Genomic DNA, 8,859 nt, shown 5'->3' on the forward strand with positions numbered 1-8,859 from the left:
AGTTGCAGGTATGGTCATGTGCACCGTTCTTTGATAAAAATGTACTTACTACTAATATAAAACAATAGAGGCTTAACATTACAAATCTAAAAGAGTTCAATTCCCTACATTAAAGAAAAAAAACAAACAAAAAAACTTGACCATTCAATTCTTGTGTGATGAATTATGGTCGGTATTATAAATTGTAGAAGGCCATCAACTCTCATGATAGTCAGGCTTCATCTCATGGTAATTCTCACTATCACAGACTTCAGTAATTTTCACAAAGATTGTGATCTTATACAAAACTCCTAGTCGTCAATGCTTTGTTGAACTTCTAGTTATCAAGGAAAATTGAAAGATTAAGGTTTTCTATCAAAACAATTTGAAGTAGGAATGACATGTTAAACACATTATGGTTATTTGAACACATATCCATTCCATGCATGGTATCAAACTCAAGAGGTATGAAACTCATAGAGTATCGTAACATTATGTTATGTTAGATAAGTATCAAGTAGTATGAGTCCATGTTTAAAGTACAATATACATGTCTTATAATAAAATCTACAAAAATAGATAAAGATTTGAGCCTTTACCACTTCAATAATAAAATTTAAAGACGAAATTTTTTATTGGCAAGTCGCTCCAATATAACAATTCCTTTATTTATCTATCAATGGGGCACAAATGTAAGCATGGTGAGAATACAAAGAAGCGTGTAATATTTTTTTGAGACATGTGGGTATAAGAGCACAAAAAGTATGTATGGTGAGAATACATAGAAGAAATATGCTTGCATAGTGAGAGTGCAACAAAGAAAATGTACACTATTAAAAAGATGAAACATGGATAGGGGCGTGATAGATGGTATCAAGGTTGAATGACTGGTAGGGCTGAACGGCAAGTGTGATAGTGAAACTGCAGAATTGTTCTAAGGTAATGAAACTTGGTGTTTCCTCATAACTTGTGTGGGCAATTCACGCCCTATCCTGGTGGAAGTCTTTCAACCACACATAGGTAGGTGCGGCACCGCTACACACTTTTTTTCACCAATACTCATGTGTACAGACTACGCCTAACACCAACACTTAGCCAATTTTCCAATTCTTCAAGTGTTAACATTACAGCGGAATGACATTTACTTCAATTAACATTCATCATCTTCATTATGCAGTGAAAATCATAAATCATACAAGTATACACAGTTATACTTGGGAGGGGCAACTCCCGTAAAGTTTGCCCAATATAACATACAACTGTAATGTACAATATCTTACAATTACAAGTTTACAACAGTCATGTGCTACCAACTTCCTTGGCTTGCACAATCCACCAAGTGTCGTGTCACAACCTTGCAGCTACCTGGCTGCCTATTGCCCACACATGTTATGAGGAAACCCCAAGTTTCCTTGACTTAGAACAATTCTGCAGTTACACTGTCACACCGGTCGTTCAGCCCTGCCGGTTGTTCAGCCTTGCCCATAGTCGTTCAGCTCGGCCCAAGACATGCGTCGACTTATAGACGTGGACCATATGACGAGATGGAGGTCGACTTAACTTAAGTGGGCCTAGGTGAGGCTGAATAGCATGGGCGGGTCTAAACGACCACAGGCCGAGTTGACGACATGGGTGAGGTTGAACGACCTGGGCGGGTCTAAACGACCACGGGACGAGTTGAACGACCTGGCTGGGTCTAAACGACCAAGAGTCGAGCTAAACGGCATGGGTGAGGCTAAATGACCTGGGCAGAGCTGAACGACTGCGGGAAGAACTGAATGACAACTCAACCCATGCCCAAGTGCTACCACCAAGGCATCGCAATCGTTGCAACTCCATCAACTCCAAAGTGTCTTGTCTCGATCACATCCATCAAGTCACTCCCCATGAACACACCCCATAAAGGTTTCCAAAGGATTGCATCCCAAACTGGATCAAAGTCAAGTACACCTCTAACCTCAACTCCTCAATGAACCATATACTCCAAGACCACCATATCATGAAGTCTCCAATGGATGTAACTCTTTCCACAGGGATTTGTCGATTGGATATTTGAAGTGAAGCATATATTGTTGCACTTCATGATAGGTTTAGTAGGGGTGAAGCATTGTGCTTGGGCCAAGTTGAATGACAGGATATGGCAAGTTGGGAAGAATGCCAAGGGAGGATTTTGCTTACCTTATATAGGTTGAGGCGTATGAAAGAATATAACCCACAAATTCAAGATGAACTTGAGGTCTTGGAGATGAATGTTGAAGAAGAGCTTCTTCGACTTGGTTGGGCAATGGAGCAGGATGCAGCTACAGATTGTGATGAAGAAGAGGAAGTCATAATATATGAAGAAGAGGATGTTGCAAGTGTGACAACGATGGAGGAAGAACTTGAGGCACCATTGATTTCTCAAGTTGGACCAGGATCATACATATTGCAGACATTGATGGATGAAGGCACTCACATGGAGGAGCCTCATGATGAAGTAAGTATTGTTATTACTTGTGTTTCATTGGAGCTTTTGGAGGATGGGCCATATGCAAGGAAGGGAAAAGACAGTTTTCTGATGTGATGGACAACCTTACCATGGATGTCTATGATGAGACCTTGTGCGAAGAAGCAAGGAACATTGATTGTTGGGGCAGTTTGCGACCTCATGGAAGGGGGTGCAGATGCTCGTGATAAGGGAGGAACATGATGATCATTGTGGAGGATGGGTCATGCTTTAGCCACATGGAGAATTGCCTAAGTGCTCGGCATGATTCATGGACAGATAGGAGAGAGGGAACACCAGAGTTATGATGATATGATACTTGGGTGGACTTCTTCATGACCAATAGATAGTCTTGGTGGACCTTTAGTGGGGGAGGCAGTGATGATGGAAGGAACCTGTGACATATGATATGATGATATATGTGGTTTGAGTGACTGAGGACACTAAACCTGAATGAGGACTAGGATGTGATGACCGATGTTTTGATGAGTCTACTGAGTTAGACAACATGGGCAGCTTGAGTCATGGACATCAAGTTGGATAGGTGGAACATGGCAGACATTATGCAGGGACATTGTTGGGATGGGGTCCCTTGGGTCATTTTTGGAGTTAAAAACCCAAGTTTGGATGTAATTTTTGTAAATGATGTAAAGACTCCGTGAATTGTGGATGCAGAGCGCGTAGATGGTTAGGAGGGTTTTAACCCCTTGTTTATGAAAAAGATGAGTCGGTTTTGAGATCCAACCATGGTCCGCGAACCATGGGATTGTATGTAAAAAGCTATAAGTAGGTGTGTCTTAGAGAGTCTAAGGTAGAGATCAAATAACCTTAGATGTAATGGGTCGATAGAAGAGAAGTCTTAGCGCAAAGAAGTGGGTTAGATAGGAGATCAAGGATCTGCAACTACATGTGCAGAGTCCTAGGTAGAGTCCCCAACTGAGTGCGCAGACCCCTACAACTGAGTGCGCAGGGAAGTTGAGTCAGTATTATGAACTGGAAATCAATAAAGAAGTTGTTTCTGGAGAAATATTGTGCATTGTTGTTTACTTATGTTTATAACTTATGTTGTTGATGAATAATATGTTTATGAAATATTGATCTATTGATGCACGATTCTATTGAGTAAATGTTAGGTGATGTACGCATGCATGTTTATGTAATTCCATGAAGACTTTGATGAATCATCTAATGTTTATTATTAACACAATCTTATCTACGCGAGCCCTAGTCTAGAATAGTTCTTTGATGCGCGTAATTGGATAAACAAATTGTTAAGGGTCCGTAAAGACCGATCGTGGACCTTCGTGAAGGTCTGAAAGCTGTTTTAGTAGGGTTACAGCACCGAGCCCTAGGGGCTTATCGATCTACGCAAAGGCAGATCTCATGTGCTGAAATACATCACACTTGTCTCTGGATGCAGAAACTTGGTTCTTGCACCCCCCCCATACTGCTTCGGGTGAGACTATAGCCTGTGCTACGCGGGTTGTTGCTAAAAGGGCCAGTAGTGTAGGGATTTGTTGGTTGGCGCAACTAACTTTGAACTTGGGTTAGGACCCCCTAAGCCAACAAATGGTTATGTTGTCGAGACCGGGATCTGCTTGAAGGGGATGTGTGATGTCGCATCACTGGAACCCAACAAAGAAAGAAATTGAAAATTGGCTAGATAGAAAAATTCATGAATTCACGGCATAGGAAAATAGGAATTCGCGCCTGTCGAAGGAGCAGTGGTTGGATAGATATTTGTATACAGAGATACATGAAATTTTCTTCTGCACCTTCCCGATCGAATTATACGAGTGGCTAGCTAAGTTGGCAAACGACTAAGGGAGGTGGAAGCTTGACGGACCAATAGTGTGGACTCTAGAACTACTATGATGATTATAAGCCTCTAAGGACAAAATCCTGCGGGTTGTCAAGCACTAGCTTGATCGAATTATAGGAGGATTTGTTACAGAATTCGCAGTTGATACCTTAGTCAGCTATAGCGAAGTAGAGCGACGCTTTTTCGAGGCACCGTGAGGTAAGTATATGATATCTTTGAATAATTGGATTAAGATGTTTTTGTGTGAAAAATGGGTTATGTCATTGCCTTGATGTTCGGAGCTACGCAAAGTGAAAAACTCTTCAGAGATCGAGAGAGATCAAGTCCTGAATATAGTCCATTGATTGGACCTCCTTCGAGCAACGACGAGGGAGCGGTACAGGCCTCACTGAGGAGTGTTGTTCAGCTGATAAGATAGGGTTTTCCGTAGACACCTCATCCATCTACTCCACCTCCACCTCCACCTCCACCGCATACGCCTTCACCCACACCTGCACCACCACCACCACCGTTCAACATGTCGAACATAATGAAGTTGCCAATTTTCAAAGGTATAGGGACTGAAGTCACATATCAGTTCTAGTTTGTTGCGAATGTTGTGTGGATAGCACAACAGATTATTGATGACAATATAAAGAAGGAGCAGTTGGTTACGCTCTGCAGGATCACGTGCTTTCACAGTTTGTATTCATACTGAAAATCAAAATCAAATGAGCTTTTACCCTTTTGTTCCACACAAGATTTATGTTCTCGTTGAGCTCATCTTAGGACACCTGCGTTATCTTTAACAAATGTTTCGCCACAGTGAAACTTCCGACCTGACAATGTCTTTCCCCCGGAATGACCCCGCTGAAACGTGCATAATAGGAGAATTGGGTGTTATGAAAATCACTCTGAAGATGGACGCAAAGCCTGCTAAGCAGAGGCCATACCATCTAAATCCTAGGTATAAGGAAAAGGTTCGCTTAGAGTTGGATAAAATGATGGAAGCATGCATCATAGAACTAGTGGAAGAATCTAATTAGGTGAGCCCAATGGTGGTTCAGGAGAAGAAGTAGAAGGGCGAGATAAGGATTTGCGTAGATTTGAGGAATCTTAATGATGCCTGTGTCCATGATCCATTTCCGACACCATTCACTGATGAGGTACTAGACAATGTTGGATGGCAGGAGGTCTACTTGTTCACTGATGGGTTTTTGGGGTACCATCATATTAAGACTGCGCTTGAGGATAAAAGCAAAACGACCTCCATGACAGAATGGGGATGTTTTCAATACACTGTAATGTCGTTTGGACTCAAGAATGCACCTGTGATATTTTCTCGTGTAGTCATCGCAGCGTTCAAGGAGTTTATTCATAAGTTCTTGGAAGTGTACTTTGATGACTGGACGATGTTCGGACTAGTAAAGTGCCATGTAGCAAGTCTGTGCTTGATGTTGGATACGTGTCGCAGATACCAGATCACGCTGAATCTGAAGAAATGCATATTTTTTGTTCCCTTTGGAATCCTACTGGGTCATGTGGTGTGCAAACAAGGATTGATGGTGGACCTTGCCAAGATTGCGGTGATAGTGAATCTGGAGGCCCCAAGGAACGTAAAGCAGTTGCGTGCAACGTTGGGACATACAGGATATTACAAAAAAATTATCAAGGCATATTCTTAGATTACTGCGCCTATGGAGAAGTTGTTGAAGAAGGATGCGACATTCAGTTGGGACGAAGAATGTCAATGCAGTTTGGATGTATTAAAAGAAAATATGGTCACCGCGCCGATCTTGGTATTCCCGGATTGGAAGAAGGAATTTCACATTCATGTTGATGCCTCTTACATTCTGTTGGGTGCAGTGTTAACAAAAGACAGTGAAGGAGAGATGGACCACCCTATAGCATTTGATCTAGGTGGCTCCAGAGAGTACACACATGACAAAGAGGGTTTATGAGTGCTTGAAAATAAAAGTGTTTAGAAAGATGTCGACCCAGGACCAGAGCGTAGATCTCTTCGTCCCGATCGCGGAGGTGTGAACAGTTCGTCAATCCCATCTCGTATGAGGGAGAACGAGCCAATCAAGTTTTGGTCAAAGTTGGGCTATGGGCCAGGTCCTACAATTTGACTGACCCCAAGGCATGAAACCTAGCACTTGAAATCGGTCGAAATTGAGGCCTCGTTAAAATGCCCAATATCCCTTATTTTTGAAAAATTTAAAAATGACTATTTATTTTAAAAAATAAAAAATACATATATAAAAAAAATGGTGGCGTGCCATGACCCCCGCCATCGTCGTCGCACCCTAAAAATTTCATAACAAAAATGTTATTGTTATAAGGCCGATGGGCCATGACCCCTGTCGGCCTAACCACAACCGTACCACACTTTATTTTATTTTTTTTAATTTCAAATGTTAGGTTGGCGGCCATGACCCCGCCAAACCCTTCTTTAACCGTACACCATATACATATCTTAAAACTATTATAAGGGGTGGGCGGGTCACCTTCGGTGGACCCAACCCACACCCCCACACCTTAAAACGCAATTAGTTAGGGACTGGCATGAGTCGAACCTACCCGGCCCACGTGGGCTGGCCCCCGAGCGGGCGGCCCCATAAACAGTGCCACCTCCATACAGCGCGCCCATATAATACGCAACCACCAAACGGTACCAACGTACCAGCCTCTGGTCCAAACTTAATGCGGTAGTGTGGGATTTAGGGGCGGGCCACCCAATGCAGACCCGACACACCCGTATTTTTTTTTAAATAAATTTTGCTTAAAAAAATATATTTCGTGCAAAAAATAGGAGGGGTGGGGTTTGACCACCTGACCCCTCCTCAACTAATGCCTTAATTTACCACAATGCCAAAACCGATTTCTTGTTTAATTTGCCCTCCAAAATTTAAAAGAACCCAAATTTCTCAGTGCATGTGGAGATGGAGGAACCAGAAGTGGGCACGAATTTCAAGATAGAGGAGGTAGAATCTTGGCACGCAGCTTGAGGCATCATTTTGCAGGAAGGGTGAAATTTCACTTTGTCAGATTTTGACAAATTTTATATGGTTTCAGCACTTCTTGGCGCCACAAACGCAATGGCGTTGTCCGTGTCTCCATTAGAGTTCTGCATTTTTTTGGCCATTTTCAGTATGAAGGTGGAACCATGATCGCTGCAAAAACAGGGAGCGAAACCATGATCCTTGCAATTTTCCTGAGGAGGTAATTTTTCTCTATGTTGGAATATAGTCAAGTTTACAGTCGCTTTTCATGGTTTTCCGCAAGGATCACAATGGCGATGTTAGATTCACCTTTGGAGTTGTAGATTTCCAGTCCACCTATGGAGCAGAATCTTTGAGGAATCTAGGGGGAATCTAAAAGATTCCTTGAGCCCTAGATTCTCAATTTCTCATAATTTAGAAATTGGACAGTTGATTTTACACTATTCGACGCCACAAGTCTGATAGTGCATTTTGATTTCTCATTTGCTCATTCTATTCTTCAGCCACTTTTCTAAGTGGAATGCCTGTGTCAGGATTAATGTGCAAGCAGCCATTTCCATGCGATTGATGCTGTGAGATCGATGGTCCGAGCAGCTTTAGCAATTTAACATCCACTTATTCAGATGGCCCTTTGTTGTGAGGTATATGTTATGTTCATGTACTTCATCTTTATGCATTGTGCTACACAGGTCCCTGCTTGATGTTTGATGTGGGATCCTGTTTCTTACTCATTTTCATGATTCTTGCTTGATGTCATATAGAATCATCTATGTGATGTACTTATTGTCATGATTTGTCATGTTGTGTTTTGAGATCCCTTTGTTGTATGTTGATAGGATACTCATGTGTCACCATGCATGTCACCGTGCATGATTTCTTTGAGATCCCTTTTAAGCCATGTTGGCGGGATGCTCATCATGCATGAGTTTTATGTCATATTGATAGGAGTCTTTTGACTGAGAGTTCCTGTAGTGGAACATCTCTTAGAGCCACTCCTGCCTGAGGGCATTTTCCTTGTATGATCGTGACATCATCTCTTGTGTACATCATCACTATTGACAACACTTAATGCAGCAGCCTACACCATCTTGACGCCAGGGCCTGGGGACGTAGTCCCTCCTGGACGAACTCCGTTATCAATGGCTTATGTTTTTTTATGTTGTTGATGATTGATCTGTTCCTCTTCTTTACAACATGTACATGTATTCATTTATGTTCTTTTAAAAATGCAATCTAACACATCACGAAAGTAAAAGGTCTTGGAAGGGTCCTTTGTCACAGTCGGACTTAGATCAAGTGGCATCAAAGCAGTCTTTACGTGGATGTGAATTGCAGCATGAACAATGGAACGTGCAGCGACAGAGGATGAAAAAGTGATGTACGAGACCATGCTCAACATTTCCAAGAGGGTAGAGATAATGTATGAAATTCTACAATAAAGAGACAGAGGAAAATGAGATATTGCAGCTTCAGTTGCAAGCCACTGAAGAGGCCATGGAAGAACTGAAGCAAAACAAACATAATCTTCAAAGAAAGAGCGTTGAATTGAAGATGCGTCTACATGAAGAGAAAGAGGGAAAACAAAGTTT

This window comes from Pinus tabuliformis, chromosome 2_1 (assembly GCF_031772625.1).
Source record: "Pinus tabuliformis cultivar Carrire ecotype Pingquan chromosome 2_1, CPIR1, whole genome shotgun sequence".
In the NCBI taxonomy this organism is placed as follows: Eukaryota; Viridiplantae; Streptophyta; class Pinopsida; order Pinales; family Pinaceae; genus Pinus; species Pinus tabuliformis.